The sequence below is a fragment of the Dendropsophus ebraccatus genome, chromosome 4, assembly GCF_027789765.1.
Source record: "Dendropsophus ebraccatus isolate aDenEbr1 chromosome 4, aDenEbr1.pat, whole genome shotgun sequence".
Lineage (NCBI taxonomy): Eukaryota > Metazoa > Chordata > Amphibia > Anura > Hylidae > Dendropsophus > Dendropsophus ebraccatus.
Window position 1 is genome coordinate 130268013 of NC_091457.1, and position 25792 is coordinate 130293804.

Here is a 25792-nt window from a genome sequence, read left to right on the forward strand (position 1 = left end):
GTTTTTACCACCAGACGAGAGGGTCGACCTCATGGGGCGCCGACAGCTAGGGGGCGCCATTAGCGATTCCCCCCGGACCTCACTAAGCAGGCAGTGATCAATAGCACCCCCACCCCAGGAAATCAGTGTATAGTGCTTCTCAGTCACATTGCACCTTGCTTTTACAGATTGAGCGCTGAAGTACTGAGATAGCTGCTTTTTTTAATTAATATATGGAAATGAGCTTCAAAAGCTCATGGGGTGTTCCCCCTGAATACCGAAGGATAGCATTGTAAGTCCCATGGTTTGTCTGCAGTGCCTTCGTGTTCGCTTTTATCAGTTGCCAACTGCTTGACTGACATCAACTAGTAATCTTGTAATAATCTTGTTAGAGTGTCATGCTGCCCGATAAAAACACCATCTTGTTTTTTATATTTCTTTTACTTCAAGATTATCAACTATGAAAAAGTTGAATGACCTGACATGTAACCGGTGGGAGTTAGATGATGTTCAGTTCTGTGATGTCTATTTAGCATGTTTTGTGTGATATGACATGACTTAAAGGGGTATTCCAGGGAAAATCTATAAATTAGCAATGGAAAGGGTTAACCAAGGTTAACCCTTTCCTAATATACTTACCTTTTTTTGGCCCCCCAAGGAGATCTCCGGTCCTGTCACGTGATGGTCCGGGCTGCAACTCGGGGATCCTCTTCTTCCGGTTTGGTGACGTCACCATACCGGGCCGGCGTCTGCTCTCCTATTAGCAGCAGAGCACTAAACCCTGACTGGCTTGGTAGCGTGTAGCCAATCAGGGTTCAGTGCTCTGTGTTCCCCCACCTGCTGTACCAAGTTAGCCGGGTGCTGATTTCCCCGACCCGGGGGGCCGGGGGAGAGATCGGGGTGATTATACATGAAGGAGGGGAAATCAGCACCCGGCTAACTTGGTACAGCAGGTGGGGGGACACAGAGCACTGAACCCTGATTGGCTACACGCTACCAAGCCAGTCAGGGTTTAGTGCTCTGCTGCTAATAGGAGAGCCGACGCCGGCCCGGTATGGTGACGTCACCGAATCGGAAGAAGAGGATCCGCGAGTTGCAGCCCGGACCATCACGTGACCGGAATGGAGATCTCCTTGGGGGGCCAAAAACGGACAGGTAAGTATATTAGGAAAGGGTTAACCTTGGTTAACCCTTTCCATTGCTAATTTATAGATTTTCCCTGGAATACCCCTTTAAGCTCTTGGGTTTACTTTACCTCACCAGACCTCCATGAATATGAGAGGTTTTATAACTTTATTTAGATATTAAATAATAGGGACGAATGTTACAGTATAAAAACAACCTGCAGGTTTGGTCAGTTAGAGAATTAACAGAGCATGATATGGAATAATAATCTCACCGCTGCTCCTCTGCAGGGAGAGAAAAGTATTTTCTCAGGCTGCAGGTCAGGAAATTTATATTCCCAAAGCTTTTCAGAAAGACTGTAAATACGGGAAGATAATGGCTTGTTCAGATCATTTGCTTCTCTGTGAACTGTTTCAAATCCCCTCAAACATGGTTATATGAGGGAAAATTCCTTATGTGAAATATAAGGCCAACCACGTTGGGGGAAAAGGCAAAAGAGATGAGTCTACAGAATCTTTACATTTCTGGGTATTTTGACTATGCTCAGAACTTTTTTCTCATTAATTAAAGGGGTATTCCTATCTCAACTAATATAGTTAGGGCCCTATTACAGGGAGCAATAATTGGCCAAATCAAGCCGATTCGGTCGATTATCGCACTGTGTAATGAGACCGATTGGCTGATCGTCTCTTTAGGTACACACCTAAAATCGTTGGCACACATCGCTACGTGTAATAGCAATACATGGCCGATGGCTGATGAATGTAGTATAAAACAATAAAATATTTACTTACTTTACCATGTTCCCCAGTGCCCTCAGGCCTTCCCTGGTCTCTGCTGCTCTGTCTCTGTTCCCTTCTGGTCTGGTCTCTGTACTGACTCGGCCAGTGATTGGCTGAGCGGCCTGTCAGTGCAGAGACAGGACCAGAAAGGAACAGAAGATGGAGTTGCAGAGACCATGGAAGGCCCAAGGACACCCAAGAACGTAGTAAGGTAAGTAAATTATTATTTTACACTAAAGGCAAGGGTTGCACAGACATCGCTAACAATGTCTGTGCTGCCCTTGCTGTTTGATAGTTGGCCTATGTAATTGCTCAATAAAGGACTCTTTATGAATGTGTAGATTTCAACCCAGGGGCGTAGCTAATGTCTCCTGGGCCCTGCTGCAAGAGGCCAACTTGGGCCCCCCCTCCCCCTTCTTTCACGACCAAGTGATGCTATTGGTGTGTGTGTATATATATATATATATATAGAAAAAAGAGCAAAGGACAGCATCTCCTCATAAGGTGCTTATAGTTTTATTGTGCCAGTTTGCAAAAAGAAAGTGCTTTCTTTTTGCAAACTGGCACAATAAAACTATAAGCACCTTATGAGGAGATGCTGTCCTTTGCTCTTTTTTCTGGAATACGATTGGGGTGAGGGTCGAACCCCGTGAGGACTGTGCATCCCGCACTGCGTTACCGCGGATCCAACTTGTACTATATATATATATATATATATATATATATATATATATATATATATATATATATATATACACACACACACCAAGACAGATATTACCAATAACACCAGCATATTGGAAGAAGAGTATTATCACCGTACATATTACCGCCATACTGTTACTGACCAAATCCTGTATACTGAGACCAATATTACCAGTAATACCAGTATATAGGAAGGAAACATTACTGCCACACCACAACCACTACCATCACCATCATATTGTTACTGACCAAATCCAGTATACTAAATCACCTCATCCAGTCATATAGAGGTGGCCCCAGCTCTTCACAGGTTCTATACACCATATACATTACAGTGCAGTTATATCAGGTGACTCACAGGAGACTTCTTTTCTGATCAGAGTTCTTTCCTTTTCATCTTCTCCATCCGTCCTTGGCCGTTATGAGAACTTCTCCGAGCCACGAATCCACAGAATCTGCCAGACAGACATATTAGGCTCCTCACACTGGCTCCATCCTCATCTCTATACACACTGCACATCTGTATTGGCCCCTTTACACCCTCATTTAGTGGGTAGCCCTGACTCTATGTGACCCCCTAATAATATATGCCCCCCTCTGTGTATTCCCTCTCCCCCTATGTTGCCCCCCCCAAATAGATGGCCCCTCTCCCCCATGTTGCCCTACTTATAGATGGCCCCCTCTCCCCCCACCCTCCCTTATAGATGGCCTCCCCTCCCCCTCCATATAGATGGCCCCCTCCTCCCCCTCCCTTATAGATGGCCTCCTCTCTCCTCACCCTCCCTTATAGATGGCCCCCTCTCCCCCCACACTCCCTTATAGATGGCCCCCTCTCCCCCCACCCTCCCTTATAGATGGCCCCCTCTCCCCCCACCCTCCCTTATAGATGGTCCCATCCCCCCCTCCCTTATAGATGGTCCCCTTCTCCCCCTTCCTTATAGATGGTCCCTCTTCCCCCCCCTCATAGATGCCCCCCTCTTTCCCCCCACCCTCATAGATGCCCCCCTCTTTCCCCCACCCTCATAGATGCCTCCCTCTTTCCCCCCACCCTCATAGATGGTCCCCTTTCCCCCCACCCTCATAGATGCCCCCCTCTTTCCCCCCTCCCTCATAGATGCCCCTCTTTTCCCCCACCCTCATAGATGCCTCCTCCTTCCCCCCACCCTCTTAGATGCCCCCTCTTTCCCCCCACCCTCATAGATGCCCCCCTCTTTCCCCCCACTCTCATAGATGGTCCCCTTTTTCCCCACCCTCATAGATGCCCCCCTCTTTCCCCCCCACCCTCATAGATGCCCCCCTCTTTCCCCACACCCCCGTGCAGGCTGATAAAAAACAAAACTTAACTCACCTGACAACGCGCTCTCACATTGATCCTAACTCCTCCTGGTCTGTCCCCAGCTGCTGCGCGGCTGCTGGGGGTGTCACGTCTTATCCCCGGCAGCGCGCGCATCCCAGAGCTCCCTGCGCGCCGGAACCGGAAGTCAGGGCCCAAGGCGCGCAGGGAGATCTGGGATGCGCGCGCTGCCGGGGATAAGACGCAACACCCCCGGCAGCCGCGCAGCAGCCGGGGGAAGACGGAGCCGGACTCTTGTGACCGCAAGCAAAACAATGCTTGCGGTCACAAGAGTGATTGATCGGGAGGGCCTTGCGGGGCCCCCCTTCGTGGCGGGCCCGGTCGCGGCGGTTGGTAGCTACACCACTGTTTCAACCATGGTCTACGCCTGTCTCAAGACATAAACCATGTGTCAGGATGGTATCTTAGCAGAGCATTATGCGCCCCTCGGCTCGTGCTGTGCGGCCGAGATGGCGCTGAAATTCTTGTATTCTGTTTGTGTTTTTGTTTGCAGTGTGTGAACACTGGTTTATATGCTCACTTTTGTTGGGAGACACACCCGAATTCACCTGCTGAATTCTTTCTGGCCTTGTCATGGTTAATCTGTGTTTTGGTTCTGCTGTGACTGACAGGTCATCCTGCCAGTGGATCTGTTTTGTTCTAAGCTGTCTGTGCTTGGAGATCAGGGGGATGGTCCAATTAATTTCCGGACCAGAGCCCTGGCCTCCTATAAAACAAACCTCAGTCTGTGCACTTATTGCTGGTAATTGAGCTTGTCTCTGCCTGCTTGTGTTTCTGCTATTATCTGTCTTTTCTCTGACTTTCTGCCTTATGTTCTGACCATCCTTGCTAGCCGCCTGCCCCTGACCATATTGCTTGTTTTTTGACTCTGCTTATTGGATTGTGATTTTGTACTTTTGCTGCCCGATTTTTGTGACCCGGTCTGTCAACTATTCTTCATTGTGTTTTGTCTGTCTGTCTTGTCTTTGTGTCCCACCTAGCCAGTGCAGGGACTTCCGCCCAGTTGCTCGCCGCCATCTTAGGGCGGATTGTGGCAAGTAGGAAGAGGACAGTGGGCGGGGCTGAGCTTAGGGCTCACTGTCTTGTCTTGTCCTGCTGTCCGGTTCCTAACACCATGCCTCTTCCACACCTTACCGTGCCCCTCACACAAGCAGGGCGTACGCAAAGGAAACACTTTGATAAGTGTGCACCACACTGTATATACTGTATAATATATAGTATAGTATATTTAGTAAATTTTAGTATTGTTAGTGACCCTATTACCCTGTATAATGGGATGTTTAATTGTTCCTGCTAAATTTCACAAAATTCACAACCAAGTTTTTTCTGGAAGAATAATCCTCTGCCATAATAGTAGTGGTTTCCAATCTGATCTTCTCACATGTATCTATGACATATCATATGATCATTTTGGCTGCATTTCCATTTAATCACTTTAGAATCTGTAGTTATACTACACTAGGATTAGTAAAATATACAACCTACAAATGTACCTACAAGTACAGTATAGGCATGTCTTAAAGGGTTTATCAAGAGAATAGAAGATGGGGACTGGTGATCATCATTTAAGACGTGTATACACTCACTGTTCACAGTATATATAAACGCAGTTGCGATCATATTAACAACTTTTCATTTAAAAAAAAATCATTGCTTGTCATTTACTAAACGAGCGCTTAAGCTATTTGTGAAAAAAAATCATTAAGGCCGTAATACACGGCCTGATGTGCTGGGGGAAGTGAGCTCCAACCTATCAGCGCAGCACTTGCTTCCCCCTTGTTCCCCACTTGCTATTACAAGCACAGACTGCAAGCAAGGAGCAGCAGGAGATATCATCCAAACAACCCTTAGATTGTTCGGGCAGCCCATTGAAGTAATCATCTGTGTGCTGCTACCATTCCTATTACATGGAGCAATGCACTCTAGACGTTCCCTTACTACATGTCATTATCGGCCTAAACAGTCAGTAATCATCCAAGTAAGGCCAATAATCATTCTGCGTTATAGGGATTTAGCCTCCACACTAATCTATCACTAGTATCTGGAATTTTAGCAAAAATATTTTTTATATCCAGAACTGCTAATAATAATGCTTGAGAGGGAGCTAGAAGTGACTACCAGATGAAAAACTAAGAAATTAAGGTACTGTTTTACTAACCTATCATTAGGAAAGAGACATGTCAAAAGTTTTGATTGGTCAGAGTCTGAGTGTTCAGACCATGACTGATCAGAACTATCTGACAGCCCCATGGGCTTGAACTGGGGGTCCATCCAGGTCACATAACATAGAGCTGGTGACAGAGTAGGTCACATAACCCAAAAAAGTCACCCTGTCAAAGTAAAGGAGAAAGGTGTAAAAATGTTAGCCTGTGAATGCTGTGAGGTGACCTCGCCAACAAAGCCTCACATGCACTGATCGCAACAATATACACTGTATCAATGTATCACTGTAACAATATATTCTTAGTGGCCTTCGTCCCATGTCCTCAAGGCTGGTGTTACCTAGCTCCAGAATATTGGTTGGCTTTGCTGAATCTCAACTGGGCCACTGATGTCTCTTTCTCTTCAAAACGTCCACTTTTAAGAAATTGTTCAAGCATATTTCGGCACTAGTTTAAACCCCTTTAAACTCAGGCACTAAAAGTTACAAAAAATAATGTTTTTCTCTCCTTTTTATGAAATTTATTTTAATTTTGAGCACAGTAAACCAGATGGATATGACCCAGAAGCCACAAAATATAAGCCTATTCATTACACTTACGTTTCAGTTTAAGAAGCCGCTCACATTATACGACGCCTTCGCAGGTCTTACGAAAACAAGCAAATATTTAATCTCTATGCTTAAAGACTAAAACTCAAAGTTTTGCCTGGAGTAAAACTTAAGCTTTACCAACTGGAACCGTTCACCCCATTTACAAATATTATGCTGTGCTGCATCTGCCTAACCCTTGTTCAAACAAGACAATATTAATTAAACCCTTATATAACTTGGGAGCTCTACTCCTTCCAATTTGAAGCCAATTTTATTTTGTGAAGTTAGGTCCCTTTGATCTTTTTTTCATTACATTTTATTGAGTCTTTTTTGTAAATTAAGTTACAAAGGAAAAGCATTGGGGCTAATAAGAAGGAAGGTAAAAGTAGACTTTTCTGGCCAGGGCCATAGAGAAGACAAATATTTAACAACACACTCCTGTTACTTTTCTGCATGAGTATAGTTATGTTCCATTAGTGGCTGATATTGATCCATGTAAGTAAATGAAGGGGATAGAAAAGAGATGAGAAGGAATGCTGGATTTAATATTGTTTTGGGTTATGATGTTGTATTATATATTTCTTTACTGTATAAATTATTTATTGTTAAAGAATACTTGTCATCAAAAATAACTTTTAACATGCCAAAATTTATTGACCACAGTGGGTCTCACTGATAAGACCCACTGTGATCAGGAGATATAGCTTGGGTGAGGGAGCTGCAGCCATGGCATCTACTTCCTGGCCCTATGTCCATAATGGCTTATTCCAGTTATAAGTCTTTGAGAACACATGATCTGAATTAGTAACGGATGAGGAGGGGATCGTTTTGCTTCTGTGCTCTCCCCAGCTGGATATGTCTCCCGATCACAGCAGACTAGTTCTGCTCAAGCCGCTGTAAAACAGAAAAAAAATACTTTTTGCTTTGCTCTCTAGCTGCTGCCATTCTCTCTAAGTTTGGTCCCCCTGCGCTGCATTTCCTGCTGTTGAGTTAATCACAAAGAACTGCCTGTCAGACCAGTCAGTGACAACAAGTGTCCCGCATCAGCCACTTGTTGGCTAAGCGGGTGTCAGAATCAGTGGACAAAAGCCCACTGTAAAAAGTGATCGACTATCTCTAAGAGAGTTGTCTATGCGTATCTGAGGTTTCCAAAAATGAGATTTACTGCTATGATACTGATATCAATATGGGTGGCACCATGGAGTGACAACTCTGCTCAGAATTTATAGATCCTATTATGTAACAAACCTTTGTTGGTTGATCAAATATTCACTAAGGGTCATATTACACGGAGCTATAATCGTCCGAATCAGGTAGATTTGGATGATTATCACTCTGTTTAATAGAGACAACGATCATCTAATGACAACGATCATTGGCTCATCGTTGGTTTAAGTTTGGACATAAAATCATTGGGCGCCAAGTGTACATCGCTACGTGTAATAGCGATGCGCAGCTGACGATTGCCCAAACACCTGATACCTTACCTCTCCTCACTCCCAGTCTTCTCTCCTGTGCTCCACAGCTTCCCGGTCCAGTAAACAAGCACCAAACTAGCAGATTGGCGCTCGTTTACTAAAATGATTGGGCCGTAGTTGGCCCAATCATAATAAGACATTTATCAGACATTTATGGTTACATGGGTGTTTTTGAAAACTATGGGAGACATTTATCAAGACTCTTAAATAAAGTCCCACCTCCTTAGTAAAGCGTACGCCTCTTAGTAAATATGGTCTGCTTCCAGCAGGTGTAGGCTTGTATCATGATTCATACCTGTGAGCGGGCATAAATCATGATAAATCAGGCGTTTGAGGAGGCCACACCTTCTCCCCACTTTGCCATGCCCCTGCCTGACCTCTAGGCGAGATGGGAATGCGGCTAGCGTATGCCACGAAGAAGAGGTGCATCTTAATAAATGTAAATGATGTTGACTATGTGCCTTAATCTCCAAAGACAGGGAGACGTGTAGATATCTCAATTTTAGAGAAATGTTGCAGACCTGGAACATTATATACAGTACATTAGTAGATTGAATAGTTCTATTGGTCAGTCATCATATGAGCGAACACTTGTTGATCAGCTTACAACATCTTTTAAAGACATTTAAAAAACATTGTTCATCAGCCACCCATCTCCGAATGTAATAGAGGATGTACAGCAGACCATGATGAAATTAAAGGACTGCACGAAGGATCCATTCATTTGGTCTTAAAGCAACTCTGTACCCACAATCTGGCCGCCAAACCGCTTGTACCGTCAGCTGTTTTTAATCCAAAATCTGTGGTGGGGTCTGTTTGGCAGGTGATGCTGTTATTGTCCTAAAAACAACTTTTAAACTTGCAGCCCTGTGTCAAATTGGCATGGCCTAGAGTGTGTGTGCCCAAGCCTTGCACCACCTCTCCGTCCCTCCTCCCTACCCTTCTCATCATTAGGAACGCCCTGGGCAATATTTTTCCCATTCATCACTTGTGTGAACACTGCACAGGTGCCTTAACGATCCAACATATGGCAGTGTTCTCACAGGTGATGAATAGGAAAAATCCTGCCCAGGGGGTTCCTAATAATAAGAAGGGTGGGGAGGAGGGATGGAGGGGTGGTGCAAAGCTTGGGCACACACACTCTAGGCCACGCCAATTTGACACAAGGCTGCAAGTTTAAAAGTTGTTTTTTAGGACAATAACTGCATCACTTGCTGAATGGACCCTCAGCTATCTGAGGGTACAAGCAGTTTGGGGGGGGGGTCAGATTGTGGGTACAGAGTCGCTTTAAACTTACAATAATTGAGTCAATTCGGCATAAGCAAGGACCGATATACTTGATTGGTGTGGAAGCTTAAGAGAATATGTGACTTTTTTTTTTTTTTGTGTGTTGACCTTTTGTAATCAATGAGTTGCACACAGATTACTGGCACAGATCCCATAATGGAATTTGCATGGAAAGAAAAAAAAAACACACTGTGTGAACATACTGCAAATATAGGTCCTAACTGTATTACAGATCACTTCTAAACTATTCACCTTGAGAACAGTTGTGGCAGTCTAGATATAAATCATTGTATAGAGCACCGAGTGCATGAGTTAGTTCCACTGCAAATGACACTACAGTATGTGTGGAATGAGGAAGCATTCAGAATTCATGCACATGGAACACATAGATATAACACAAGTAGTGTCACATAACAGCATCACATGCCCACTTATAAATAGTTCTTAGCAGGGGCACAGAGAAAGACAGGTAGGACATTAGAGGACATATCAAAATGGCAAGATGTCTTGTTGTAGAATTAGAGACCCAGAACAAGTTATATTATATGGACTCCATGGGGAAATTTATAAATGCTTTCAACAAAAAACTAGATTAAGACTAGATAAATAAAAATAAAATATCCCATCCTATCACTGTATGAGACAAACAATCAACTAAAACTATTGTGGCTGCATATTTCTCCTGCAGTGGCCACTGCTGGACAAACATGGTATTACACAGTGCCTAATTTAATCAGCCGGCAACCATGCAAGCCTTGGTCTTGTTTAAAACTGGAAAAAGGGCTTCCTCCGAGCTGACCAGTAAGGTGTTTTGGGACAGGTAGTATCTTTGTCAAACCACAAGGATGGCATAAGTCCTATAGTTATATCGTCCTTGTGGCTTGACAAACAGGACTTCCTGTCCCGGAGTTCATTACCGTATGGATCAATAAAATTGGCTGCATATATCACCTGATCAGTGCTGAGGAGGCCTTTTTTTCTTGATTATGTACTCAGGGTCAACTCCTGCAGCGACCAATCACAGCATATTTTATCTACACCCTCTCCATAGTGGTTGTGGCTTGGCATCCCACTCACCCCTCTCTCCCTGGTTGGGAGGGTCAGGATTAAGCATAAGTTCTTGAACCCTTCCTGTCAGGTGACAACAGCTCAGGTTGGCAGAGGTGGCATAATGTGGGTAATTTTTATTGGCACACCCTGGGTCCACCTCCTCCAATAACTTGGATGAATGTTTGGACATTCATCCAAAGCATGAAGTTTATAAAAGCATTGTGGGTGGCCAAGCTTATCCCTTCATGGCAGACAGACACTTTTGGTGGAACAATGCACCATAGCACAAAGGTTTTAGGGTCATAGATTGTCCCCAGGAATATGGCAGTGAGTTTTCCTTGCTTACTTGACCCTCACAGTTCCTAGGTCCTAATCCTTCTGCAACGAAGTAGCATTCCAGTTCAGAACCGCAATCTAATTTGTGTCAACTACGAGAGACTGTGAAAAGTGATTTCTCTAGGACAATTTTAATAGCTAGGAGAATTAACAGTGGTTGCTGCCAAAGGAGGTCCAACATACTACTGAATGGGTGTTGTTAATCATATATATATATATATATATATATATATATATATATATATATATTTTATTTATTTTTACATAGACCAAGAACATCAAGTGACATCTCAAACACATACACAGGAACTTGTCTTCTACACATTAGAGGACCAGACCAGACACCTGCACAAAGACTGTCCTTAGGTAGGAAACACTAATCTATTACACACTTCAGCTTCCTCCTTTCTAACTAATACAGGCGAGAGAGAAAATTCTCCAAATGTAGAAATACACATTTCTCCAGGAAACTTGGATTTAATACTTCATAAACTGCATCCATTTTACAAGAAATACTCCATCACTTAATCTGACCATAACATAAGCACAAACCAATGACATGTTATACCATATAATGTACCTGTAAAATACTTTTTTAACTGTGTCCCCTTGCTTGAGCAGCACAAAACCTTTCTTGTTTAAATCTGCAAGGACATTGAGTTTTGTTTTAGTTCTACAAAGCGAAGCCAGTATTTCCTAATTGCATTACTAGGAGAAATATTTAGGCTGTAGCTTAGTAGGGAAAAGCTGCCATCATTTCAGTTTTCAACTCTGTTGTTCTACCGCTGAATTAAAGCTATTGCAGACAAGGAGGAAAAGTAAAAACATCCTCCATAGCTTAAAAAAAGTAAATGTCTGTTGTGCATGGGTGGAGTGGCTTTAGAAGGCTGGCCAAAGTTATTCAGTTGAAAGGACAGTCTGGGTTACAAAAAACATTTACCCATAACTTATTGAATTCTGATTTAATAGAGGGGTCCTCATACAGGATCCTTATCTATTCACCAGGCCAGAGAGAGGTTACAAAGATTTTCCCCCACTCTAGAGGACTAAACATATCTGTATTTTATGGACAGACCATTCTTTTTAAGAATACTTGTGTAATGCTTGTGTGGTGCTATTTTTAAAAATATGAAATTAAAATAAAATATAATATAATTGTTTTTGCTATGTTTTTTCCATTGAAAGGGTCAGTAAAGCTAACTCACTTCTATCCATTGAGCATCCATTGGGTGGAACATTTTGGTCATGGACATTTTGGTTATGGACATTTTCAAATTGATTAGACTAACTATACTTTAACGGAATGCACAAAAAATTAAAACATAACCTTTAATATAATTCTACTAAAATATTATCCCCACAACATAAACAGAGAGTAATATGAAGGAGCCACCATGCTCTCCAAATAACCAAGGTCGCTCCATGTACTGACACTTTAGATGGAGGAACAGCAGTGACCACTGTCCCCCCATCGCTCCCATGCTTTGAGTACACAGAGCGACCAGTAGACTGAGCCACTTCTCAGCTACTTTCTCTGATTAGTCCACTCACCCCACTTATCAGCCGACTGCTGATGCAACTTACTGTATATCTTTTGCTTGTTATTCATTTCTATCTTCTCCCCTCTTGATTCATCTGTCTATAATCTTCCTGATGATTTCAAACACTTGAAAGAAACGCATCATAGATTGAAGCTGAGATACAAAGGGTGAAATAGGGGAAAACAAAGGGGTAGTTCTGGGCAGGGGTCGCCTTTATCAGAGGTCCCTGATCAAGTAGGGGTAGTGCCTGGGGCATTCCTAATGATAAAGAGGGTGGGGAGGAGGGACAGAGGGGCGGTGCAAGTATAATCCACAAATACTCTAGGCCACACTAATTTGACACAGGACTGCAAGTTTAAAAGTTGTTTTTTAGGACAATAACAGCATCACCTGCCGAGCGGCCCCCTGACAGATCTTGGATTAAAGGCAGCTATCCAAAGGTATAAACGGTTTGTGGGGGCAGATTGTGGGTACAGAGTCGCTTTAATCAAAGTTGTTGTTACTAGAGATGTGCACAACTCATGCATGCGCGAATCCAATTGTTCAGTATTTTAATACCGGTAGCTGAAGAAGTTAGATGCAGCCTTAAGTCCAGGAAAACATGGATACAGCCTATGGCTATTATTGCTCTAGCCTATTGGATTAGAACTTCAAAGCAGTAGCAGGTAGCAGTCAGTGAAGGATGTAAAGATCAGGTAAGCATTTCCCAAATAAAGTGCTCTACAGTATACACCTTTAAACCCTTTCAGGACCGGTCCAGATAGAGGACCAGAGCCCACAGAGAACAGGTCATAAAGGACAGATTGGGATCTCGCCTCTTTTTTAAATTAATTCCTGGCTTTGGCTTAAAAAAGCTGTCAGATAAATTGGTCAGAAACCTGTTGGTGTAATAGGGCCCTTATGCTGAGCCTGGTCAGCCATCGTAGTTATGTCACAGAAAGGCTTCAGGGAAGCCTCCTGGTGTCATAGCAACAATCTAGGCTAGGTGATCGCTTCCACACAGTCCTGATAGGAAATGAGGGAAGATACTCCCTCTATTCTAAACTATAGGTGCTGCGATTGGCCTGATTGCAGCACCTATAGGGTTAACTGCCACAATCAGCGCTCGGCATGGTTCGAGGTAGATGTGTCGGATGCCTGGCTATCACTGAAAGCTGGGACCCGCAGCGGGATGGCACGGTCAAAGCTCCTGCGACCGTTTCATCCCAGGACCTAACTGTATGTCCTTGACCGGTAACTCACCCCAAAAAAGGACATACAGTTACGTCCTTAGTCCTGAAGGGGTTAAATACATGACATGTTTCTATAGTCTATAGGCTGTAGACACAAGAGATAATGGCTTTATATTGAGGACTTGAAAATGGGATCTTCACCTTCATTTGTAAAATAAAACCCATACACTAGAAAACATGAGGTTGCAATGGAGAAGACAATTTGTACAGAACTGTACAAATAGGAACTAAGTCATATCTGCAAGTGTAAAGCAATTTGTATTCCTGAAGCTGTAGCCGAGCATAATAAAAACCCAGTGTGGAACAGTTTACTTTTACGGTGCTCAGCAAGGAAGTCATAATTTAAGTAACTTGGGCTAAATTTTCTATAGCAAGAACATACTGTGCCAGGGGGACGGCAAATTAATTTTAGCTGAATGACAGCACTTTATTCATATTTCCAATATTATTTGCCGGCATATATTTTACTGTATTTTATGTTGTGGATATTTCGATCTTAATAAGACCCCAATGGAAGTTGGTAACTTTTTTTTCTACTTCATGACTGTAGTGAAGTCTACTGTTTCCAACAAAGCATGCCTTGCATATACCATATGGCTGGGCGGAAGCAGATGTCCAGTATGTTCAGCAGAATATAAGCTGGCTCCAACGTTGCTGGGTTAGACTCACCGGCGGCTGTGCTATCATATCCACTCCTCTGCTGTGCTCCATGCTTGTCCTGGGGCTGCTTGTGTCTTACGGTATCTTCTTCCTTCTTGTGCCCTGCAGAGTCAGGGAGAAGCAGGGGCCGCCCGGAGGGTGAGAGACCCACAGCGACAGTGAGAAGCATCAGCTGCCTGGAGAGGGGAGAGCCCCGTGGTGGCAGGGAGAAACAGTAGCTGCCCAGGTGGAGAGCTTCCTAGCAGTGAGGAGAACAGTGGTCGCCGGGGGCTGTGGATCATGATGGAAGGGGAAAAAGTACTTTATGTGCATTTCCCATAATAAGTGTATATTGGTGATTTGTATAGGTTTTAGGGGGGCAATACAATACTTTAATAAAAATTTTGGCTGACTGCGATAAACTTATATCTATTCTAATGGATTTGAAAAGAGTAGACATCTCAGTCTTTCCTTTATGACCTGTTCTCTGTTTATAGTCTGTTCCTGGCTTTGGTTTCAATAATCTGTCAGATAAATCTCTCTGTGTAAAAGAACCAAAAGATAATAAGAAAGGAAATAATACAAGGGCAGAGTGGATAGACCAAACCCCTCCCCCCCCCAACAATTTATGATCTAGGGTATATACTTTAAAACCCTATGGCTTACACTGTGAAATATCAGTGCAGCTCTATGGTACGTACCAGGTCTCACCGAGTGCTGTTCATCACCATTTTTCCAAAAGGTAAAGAATGGTACAATCGTTCTTGCTTCATATAGCTTGAAGACAACCCGCTGTAAATTAATTCCTAAAACCTGGCAACACCTTTAATGCACCTATCATTATCATCTTAAAATCTATCTATTTTGACAAAAACTTTATCTGACCTGGTGAAATATTTCTAAAATTCTTTTCAATTGTTGGTTTATGAGAAGGAACCATTATTAGCAAAAAAAGGGAATAAAAAAGGTATAAAGGATATTGGCTTACAACAGGAAAAGATCAGGGTTATAAAAGTTGTTCCTATCCTATCAAACTAGTATTAATAACAGAGTGTAAACGCTTTCATCTTCATACTGACACATGTATATCCCTAAGTAAGCGGCAATATTGTGTTAGAATAGGTAATAAGATAACAATAGTGGCTTCCGGCGATTTGCCAATGACACTACAATTTGGCAGCCCTGGAATACAGTAAAAGGAACCATTATTCTCTCGGAATCATCAAAGGTGAATCTAAAAAAATTGGCCTAAAGATGGCTGTTGGCTCGGCTGTTTGCATATTTGCTGAACCCTATTTTACCTGGCAGCTGCTGTTGAGGAATAGTCAGAAAATTCCACTCACCCAACTCCATAGTAAGCAGGCGAATCATAGAGACAAGTCAAAGGTTTTGATCAGTTTGAGTGCTGAGACCTCCACTGATAACTAAAATAAGTGGGAAGAAGTGCTCAGCTGAGTGCTTCTCTCTCCTCGGCACCGGAGATAGGCCCATAGATCTAGCTCTATAGAATTTATCTCCTGCATCAAGGGGATATAAGTGTCTATGACATTAGGCTATGTTCACACACTGTTGAAATGATGGCCATTTTTATTGGACCACCCCCATTTAAAGGCAACTAACAGCTGTTATCTTAAAGCGTGGTCCATTATTTACCATTAAGTGACAGCCTTTCAATAAAAACCTCAGATCATTATTAGTGGCCGTCTATATTATGAGACGGACGCTTTTCCCCGCTAGGTTTCCGAAATGGGAACATAGTCTATAGCTGCAAGAAGGTTTACATTATTCAAACATATTGTTAGTGAGAGTGTGGAGTAACTTATGGCAGTACATTGAGTGTCTAGTGTGGCATAATATAGAACAAGTGTGATGGCTGGAAAGAAGGGTCGGAGCCAGGCCAGGGGCCAATAGGAGGAGGCACACATGACTTGGGATGTAGGCAGGGTAGAACTTAAGGAGAAGTAGGAGGGGTGGAAATAGGATAATCACGGGAGGTTATTTATTCTGCCTACAGGCGAGAAAAGCCAGTCCATGTGGTCTGGTAAGCTATCCCTTTCTCCTGCTCTGTATTGCTAGATTTGGGGTGGGTTGCCCATTTCCTTGCCTCTATTTTGGTGAATTATTGTTGTGGTCGGTTGCTGGCCTCAGGGATTGGTTTTGGGGTGAAGTTTAAACTTGGGTGGGTTGTTCCCTGGTACAGGGTTGTGGGGTCTAGGCAGCCAGGTTAGGGGGTCATTGCAGCTAAGTGGGTGGTGGTCCTTGGAGTTGGTGATAAGAATTGGGTGAGGGGGGATTCACAAAAAATATGGTCCCTACCTTTTATTATATCTCCTTGGTCCTTGGTCTAAATTGCAATGCTGGTGGTTTTTTTGCTCCTGAGCCATTGCGGGCAGCTGGGGGTAGCGGTGGTTAAAGTGGGGGTAGTAACAATCTTACTGGTCATTGGATGGGTACCAGACTTTTTGTAGCTGCAAGGATCTCCCCTTTTATGATAAGTAATGTTTGGATGTGGTTTTACACACGTTTGATATGTTGTTATATTTTCATATCAATATATATACATTGGTCGGTGTTTATTTCAAAGGAAAGAGGTAAGGGTTAGGTATGGAGGATATCTGGGTACACGGGCAGAGTGGTTAGATGGTCTTGTGGGCTTGGGTTTACGGACCTGACTCTGCAATACCTAGTCATGTATAAAGCCACTGAAACGACCAAAGAATTAGGTGACCATTAAGCAAATGGTCAAAATGCAAATCAGATGAAAAATCCCCTCACCTCTATATAGGGGTTCTCATTATTACATTCCTCGCATACACATTGTATTATATAAAATTATATGGCTTTACATAGGTCGTGCAGAGAATATTTACAACATAGTTGTGCCTAATTTCTAACAGGTGAAAACACTAAAGTGCTCCATCATTCATACACCATTTATGAGATGGTAAGAGGTATAATAAAGGCAAATATGTTACTGCAGACCACCCTATCGCCTACTGCTTATTAACCTCTGCTGTGCTCTCTCCTGTGCACTGTAGCTCCCATTCAGTGAAACGGTTAATTGTACTGGTTGAACAAACTGACCTATACAATCCAACTAGATGTAAATAGAACAGACACAGACTTGGCTTCCATTGGGAATGTGCATTGCCAAGTCTGAATGTGAAGTGTGCAGGGTGTCCTATGCTCCATAAAAACCACCTGTGGGTTATTGGAACTGGTGCCTTTGTATGCAGCCTAGAGGATCGCTGTGCTTCAAGCACCTGGATAGGACCCCGGACAGTCTGCCAAGACAGCTCAGTGACACAGGGTGTTAGGGAAAAGAAGCAGAGCCCAGGGCCAGGCGTGGGCAGCGTGTGTGGCTCTGCTCATTAAAAGGTTCAAAACCATCACCCGCCACTTCATATGAACTAAATAAATCCTGCAAGGTCCCAGTCATTTAAAGGGACATTAAACCAGACATTTCTTTTACATTCATTTCTATTTTGCACTTTATACTTATTGAATTAGGGTCTCCCCCATGTAAACATATTATGTATTCCAACTTTATTGCTTAGTAAAAGCCATGCCAAATTTCTACCATGGGGATTTTTCACCTTCTGATACATTGATACCCAAGGGTAGATGACCAAAGGCAATTCCACAATGTGTAAATCATTTGGCTGAACTTACATCAGCAATTTCCAGATATTTCCAGAAAAGGGGCCAGTCTGCTCCAAGTATTCACTGGAGGGATGTTGCTCAGAATTTGTTCTTACCAATAGAGTCCTTTGCCCGAAGTTCATGGAAAAAGCATAAAGGGCCATGCGAATGCAAAGCCACTAAATATTACGCTATCATAATATTTCTAGGGTTTCTAGGATGCGGAACATTAGGAAAACTGGATACGTTTTATTATATCCCTTAATATAACGAGCTCCGAGCATGAGTGATAGCCAGGAAAAGCGTGCAGGAGTGCACTGCATGCCCTGACCATCCACCCACTTGTTACCATTGATTACAGCAATGGGGCACCATTATAGTCAATAGCTATAATGATATCAGTTTCAGTTATGATCTTTTTAAGTTTAGTTTTTTTTTTATCCCATTTTTAGTCAAAAAGAAAAAATCCTATCACTTATTTTTGCTTTTTACAGTTCACTGTGATCTGAATGTATTGCAGTGAACTGTCAAACTGCTTAACACACAGCAGGACTTAGGAGATGTCCGGAGGAAATAAAAATTTTCAATCAGGCAAGGGCAGGGAGCCTTACTTACTTCTCCCTGCGCCTCCGTAGCACTGTCTCAATGCTCCAGGATGCTTGCCGGGCTCGGCATCTCCTGCTGCAGTGATGTCATGGATTACCCACAGTACTAGCCGCAAGATCCCCACTGGCCTTCGGGATCTCCGGAGCTGACACGTCCCAACCCGGCTGATGACTGACCGCTAAGCCAATCAGTGACTTGGGCAGGATGCTGCTCCAGTCACTGATCGGCTGAGCATTCGATCCATTAGCCGTGTCAGGCATTTTCCCGCAAGTCGTGACATCAGAACTAGGGAATCTTTGAACCTGTGACTTGGCTCTGCAGAGGCACTGGGAGAGGTAAGTAGCGCTTATTTATTATGTACCCCCACCACCACCACCACCACCTGCTTGCATATTTTTATTTTTTCCAGACCTCTCCTTTAATATCTGACCAAGCTTCTTCATACTTTCTAAGCCATTGGGTTTGTGAATTTTTGGTATATTTATGACTGTTATATTTCTTCTTAAATCAATAGGCTGAGTTCCTTCCTATATCTTACATATGGTCATATAGAAACCTAGTCTCCTGCGATTGGGAACAGTTGTCTACATCACAAGGATGATCACAGCCAGATGACTAACCTACCGGCAAATGGGTTACAGATGTAAAAATGTACAGTATAGTAGCATTTTGCATACTGGGAACTAAAATATTACATACTATTATATACTGAACTACTGATATCAGCTTTTTTTTAAATTAGGGGTGTGGCTAGTAGAAATTGAGGGTGCAGTTACTATTAGTAAGGGTCCAGCTTTAACAAAAGAGGTGGTATAGTAGTACATCGGGTTGTGAGGACTGAACATCATGGACATAGAGACATTTAGTATAGTAACATAGGATAAACTTCTATAGTTACTGGGAAGTTATGTACAGTATTTAGGGGACCTTAATTTTTTTTAGGATAAAGTCACATCAATACTAAATATAACTGACAGGCCAAATCAATAGATCTCAGATTATTTCTTACTGGAGCCTTGAAAATACAGGACTCCGGTATATTTGTTGCCTTTCCTCTGCACGACTGATAACGTTGTGCTTATGAGCTGTGTCTGGAGAGCAGCTTTGGGATGATCCAGCTGAGGATATCATCACTCGATAGAATGTCCTCGGTTTTAAAGCTTTTGGAATAATCATTCGTTTTTTCCCTCAAAATCCCTTTACACTATGCTCTGCCAGGTTACAAGTACTCAGCTGTCACTTTATAAATCATTGCTAAGCGCAGTCTCCAAAAGCCTTGCAGAGAACGTGAAATTAATACAGGATTTTTAAAAGACAATGCTGTTTGTTATAGGCATGCGCTGTATCATAGGGGTTAATTTGTAAGCTCCCCTAGAGCTGGGCGATTGGCCTGATGCTTACATCTGGTCTGTCCTCATTGTGTCAAGATGAATATACAGGCCTCAATGTCACCAGTAACTATCTGATAAATCAAGACAGGGATGAAGTCTGTTCAGCTTTAAGGCGGCTTTGGTAAAAGGAACGCAGATTTTTAAGTATTCTGTAAAATACATTTGTGTGTACATAGGATATTATTGTGCCAAATTGAGCAAAAAAATAAATAAATAAATAAAAATGGACATATAATGGTTGCTGGGAGTTTTGCCCAATGCCGCATGAGGTTGCTGCATGGCTCCCTATAAAGCATTACAGCAACTATCACATATGTGAAATCTGGGGAAAAAAATAAAAATAAAAAAGTTGAGAAAACTATAACCATAAGTGGTCAGGTGGTCTATTTGTTCATGCTGTGGTCTACAAATGCAATGAATCCTTTACCAACCCCACAATAAATGTTGTCAAAGAGAAGTAAAGGCTGACCCCTGATCACTGGGTAAGGTTAGATTATAAGGTCTGAATGTCTAAGGGGGCTGTAAAGGCTCAGAAAAACATGTTTTGTTTTTTTTCTCAAAAACAGTGTCACATCTGTCTGGAACTGCAGCTTGATTCAATTGAAGTGAATAGAGTATGGTTAAGTTCCTACTTGCATATTAGGGACATTCCTGCAGATAAATCTGTATCAACTGCAGGAACGTTCTTTTTTTAACATTGATTTGGGTGTGCCGGCGAATCACTTAGCCATTCACTTCAATGTAATGTACGGCCGTTGCCGCACATTACATTGTGTAAACAGCTATTATTTCCGGATACTGTTCACTCAATAGGAAATAATAGGCACGTACATTATTTTATCGCCCGTTCTAAAGTAAGGGCATTAACATAACGCTGTGTGAACACTGCAGTAAAGAACGGAAGCTTATTCCATTGCAATGCACTGAAGTATAACGTTGTGTGAACATAGTCTAGAGATGCAACATCTTATACAACTTTATTGACTGGTTTGACACTGTTTTGGGAGTGGGGGGAACCATATTCTTCAAATTTTGTCCAAACCCTTTCACTATTTATTACAGTACATAAATTTTATTATAAAATAAACTGACATCTTTTTAAATAGAAAAAAAAGACACCTTTTCTCTTTTTTTGATGTTGTGGGTCCATTAAATTGATGCAATAATGGACAACGTTTTAAAACAAAAAGCGGATGCCTTTTTTGGATGTTGTGTGAACATAGCCTTAGGGGTACATGTTTTTGATCAAGAAGACAAGAACACCAGGGAACAATTTTGTCATTGTGATTTATATATTTTTAAATACATAGGGGGAGAATTATCAAACTGTTGTAAAGTAGAATTGTCTTAGTTGCCCCTAGCAACCAATCGGATTCCACCTTTCATTTTTTAAAGAATCTGTCAGGAATGAAAAGTGGAATCTGATTGGTTGCTAGGGGCAACTAAAAAATTCTACTTTACACTAGTTTGCTAAATCTCCCCCATAACTTTTTTGCCTATACAATATACTACTGCATTGTAGGGTTCTGGTTTTTCACAACTCTCCTGGTATATCTTGCATTTGTACAAGGCGTACTAAGATGGCAGATCCAAGGGCATTCCCTTAGCTACCATCTTAATGCCATGGCAATGTGTGAATTGTGTGACAGAACATGGGGTTTGACTGGCAGTATCCCCACTGATACAAAATGTGCGGCACCCCTACGTTGTTTATCAGGCAGAGCAGCTATTCATTCAGCTGATCATGTTGGAAGTCAGAATCTCTCCACTCTAATATATATCTTAATGGCCTACCCAGGGATTGACGTCAATATTATAGTCCTGGAAAACCCCTATAAGACTCCAAGTCTATGTTTCCACAATATGATATAATGGTAGAAAACTGTCATTGGCCAATGTCCAGCAAAACAACAGACGACCAGCGTTAGGTGAGATATACAGTATATTGTAAATGTGTAACACCATAACCTGATATTTACAGCCTGTATTAATAGTCTCCATAGACTCTCTACTCGGCCTATGCAGGTTTGGGATATTTTGACTGAAAGATCATTTGCAAACAATTGACCATGATCTCACAAGACAAGCCATGTTCCAAAGCCAGAAAGAGATTCATTTGTAAAGGGAAACCCTATTAAACAAGAACACTGGACCTTTTCAATAATAAAAGACAAAATGTTACAGCACAATAACAGATAAGCCGTCACTTCTTAAATCATCGTCTTTCATCTTAAAATTTAAGTAGAGATCCATATTTTTTCTGAGTATTTTTATAGTGTTGGAAACACGTGTTGTGTTATTACTGGCTAAGGAGCACACATGTGGTTTAACTTTGCCTGACCTTGTTCTATTAACATGTTAGGACATTAATGCTGCTGCAATTCAAGATTCTCAATTAAATTTTTGTCTTAAATTTTTGGAAACAGCTGTTTTTCTCTTGGGGGGACAAAGTCTGTCCAAAGTGGCCATTGAAGTAAACGGAACTCAATTGCAAACAACACCTGAACTGGAGACAAGAGTGAGGCAAAAGTGGCCATGTTTTTGTAGTGCTGGATAACCCTTTAATGTTGACTGAACCTGCCAGCATCATGTGAGACATGCTACATAAAGTGTATGGGGGCCTCTCAACTCCCCCATGATAGCATAATTTCTGGGAGAGAAGGATCAGGCAGTTGGATTCCACAATACTTCATCCTTTAGAGATAAGTAGCAAACTCCCCTCTCCCCATTCAGAGCACATTCATGCTCAGGTTGAACCAAGTGTTATTGTGTATGTGCGTATCATGTGACATGAAGTAGCTATCAGCTAAATGACTGTTCATCCAAGCTAGCCAGCCTTAAGGCCATATTACATATTGTTAGATCGACACTCGCTTACAGAGCCTATTGTGCGACTCGACTATCTTGCAGCAAGCCAACGGTGATGCTTCTATACCTGTCTTTAAAATAACAGGCAGCTCAGCCAATCACTGACCGAGACAGGACAACATCACGGTCAGTGATTGGTTGAGCAGCCTGTCATTTCAGAGACAGCTGTAAAAGCTTCAGAAGCAGCTCTGGTCAGCTGGGGAGCATGGGCAGGTAAGTATGTATGTTTATCATTTACTCTATACTTTCACAATGTTGAAAGACAACAATCAGCAGATAATCATCTCCTTGGTGGATCGTTGTCTTTATTACATGGGGCGATATCTACCTCAATCGGCCTGATTGGGCAAATAATCGGCCCATGTGATAGGGCCTTTAGGATATACAAATTCTAAATCCTCCCAGGTCTGCTCTCTCTTTTTATCTACATTGATGATATTATTTACTGTAGGGCGGGACGCCTACAGGGGGACTATCTACAAAGCAGAGGTAGCTTCATGGGGTAAGGCTATCACACAGGAGAATTACCTACAGTTCATGGTGGATACACAGTACTGGGGAGATAACTACCAGGGGGATACTACCTACTAGGGGGATAACAAGTGTGTGTGTGTGTGTGGGGGGGGGGGGTTATGGTACTACATGGAGGATACAAAATACTGTGGACCTACTTGCACAGAAAGGCTTAACTAATATATGGATGCACAGAAGGCACTTATATGCAACTATATGGGAGCACAGGAGTGGGTCTAACCACTATATGAGGTCACAGAGGGGGCCTTATAGGGTAGTACAGAGTGTCTTAACTGCTATATTGGAGTACAGAGGGGCTTTACTACTTTATTTGCTCACAGAGGGACCTAATACTATATGTGCTGTAGCAAGGAACATACAGGGGGGGGATTCACGAAGACCGGCGTACAAGTTTGCAAGTCTTATATTAGGCCCGCCTCCTTTTCTCCAGCAGGGTTTACTAATAGGCATACGCCTCTTAATGAATCCGGCAGACAGTCCGAGCGCACTTATCCTCTGCCCCCGGCATACCAAATCTACACCTGCTGGAAGCAGGTGAAGATTTACGTCATGATTTGCGCCTGCGAGCAGGCATAAATAATGCTAAATGAGGAGCGGGAGGAGGCCACCCCTCCTCCCCACCTTATCACACACCCCAAGCTCTGCCAGCCCGCCCATCGGGTGAGCTGGGCATACGGGAGGCGTATGCCAGGGAGAAGGGGCCTCTGGCGTAAGCTTCACAAATCCCCCTACAAATGTTTCTCTGGTTGGTTTTGAAGAGAAGAATCATGAAGAAGATAAGTGAGTGACACCATTTAGAGAAGACGTCACCTATAGGTTGCTGGATGTAGTTCACGGTCATTATTTATACAATGTGTAACACTGGTATTTACCAATATATATTGTCACTGTATAGGGGGATATATTTGTATAGTAGAGAATTTCAACAGGTTTCAAATTCTAGCCTATTTGAATATCTGTATATACACATAGATGAATAGATAGATAGCTTTTGGTAGCTCACCTCTGGCTCGATTCTCCCCTGTAGACAGTTCATGTGTGCTGTGTGCACAGATCACAAGGCTGGCCCCATATGCCCTAGCACAGTGATTTTCAACCTTTTTTGAGCCGTGGCACACTTTTATACTTAAAAAATCCCGGGGCACACCACCAACCAAAATGGCACAAAATGACACTAAAACAGTACATATTATACATATAGTTAATAATATAGATTCTAAATGTATTGATACTCACTCAGTGTGAAACCTGGGCCTGTTTTCTTCTCCCCCCTGTGCTTCTCTCCACCATACTTCTCCCCCTACTTCTCTCCTGTGCTTCTCTCCACCATACTTCTCCCCCCTGCTTCTCTCCTGTGCTTCTCTCCCCCATGCTTCTCTCCCCCATGCTTCTCTCCTGTGCTTCTCTCCCCCATGCTTCTCTCCACCAAACTTCTCTCCCCCCTGTTTCTCTTCCCCATCCCCATGTTTCTCTCCCCCCTGCTTCTCTCCCCTGTTTCTCCCCCATCCCCAGGTTTCTCTCCCCCATTGTTTTCTCCTGTTTCACAGGGGCACCATAGTTGGGGAACTTACCCCGCGACACACCCGACCATGTGTCGCGGCACACTAGTGTGCCACGGCACACTGGTTGAAAATCACTGCCCTAGCAGGTGCTTGTGCATGTTACGTAACTACAGATACAGTGTACTGGCATATGGAGTATAAGGTATATATAATTTAATAGAAATGTTGGGAAATAGTTGACTTTGTAGCTGCACACTTGCTATCCCCATATATATATATATATATATATATATCACTGACCCTCACCATACATATTACGGTACGGTGACCTGACCACATATGTTTCTCCGAGATCTGTATTGATGTGTATTTCACAAACCAGCACGCAACATTCATTTGTCATGATAATTTTAGATACACTACAAATAGCAAATAGAATTGAAGGGCAGCTGCACCGGGAGAAGCGTGACTCTCATCAAAAGTTTAACCCTTCTCTCTCCCCGCGTTCCTTGTAATCTGAGTGACAACGTCTCAGTTGACGGTATGCACAGATCTCTCAGGAGACCAAAGCGACCCCTCTATATACTGCGCACGTACGTACTATATAAATGAACTTCCCTGGCAAGCAGATGAGTGCTCAGACAAGTGCATGCTATATATATCTGTCAGTGGCTACTCGGAAAGAATTGTTAATCCCATTCTTAAAAAAGAAGTTAAGTGAAAATCCACCGTGTTTTCATATCCCAAATTTGTGTCAGCTCAGCAGACGCAATCTTTTCAGATGTCACAGAGAATGATCCCCGGGTAATGCAAACAAGTTGACCTGTCAAAGTCTGTCATCAACATGCAAATCGATGTCTAGGGATACACAGACAAGCACAAAGCCTCCAATAGCGGTGACCAGAATACACGACCACTGTCACCTGATCTTGCCAGCACTGGCATGAGCAATAATTCAGAACCGACACAGGATTAAAAGGCAGCTTAAT

General features: G+C 42.8%; 1 protein-coding gene across 1 annotated transcript in view; it reads right to left on the reverse strand.

The window, feature by feature from the left end:
• The window catches only part of CACNA2D3 (calcium voltage-gated channel auxiliary subunit alpha2delta 3), a 636447-nt gene that overhangs the window by 124850 nt on the left and 485805 nt on the right, over nucleotides 1-25792 (reverse strand). The window lies entirely within an intron of this gene.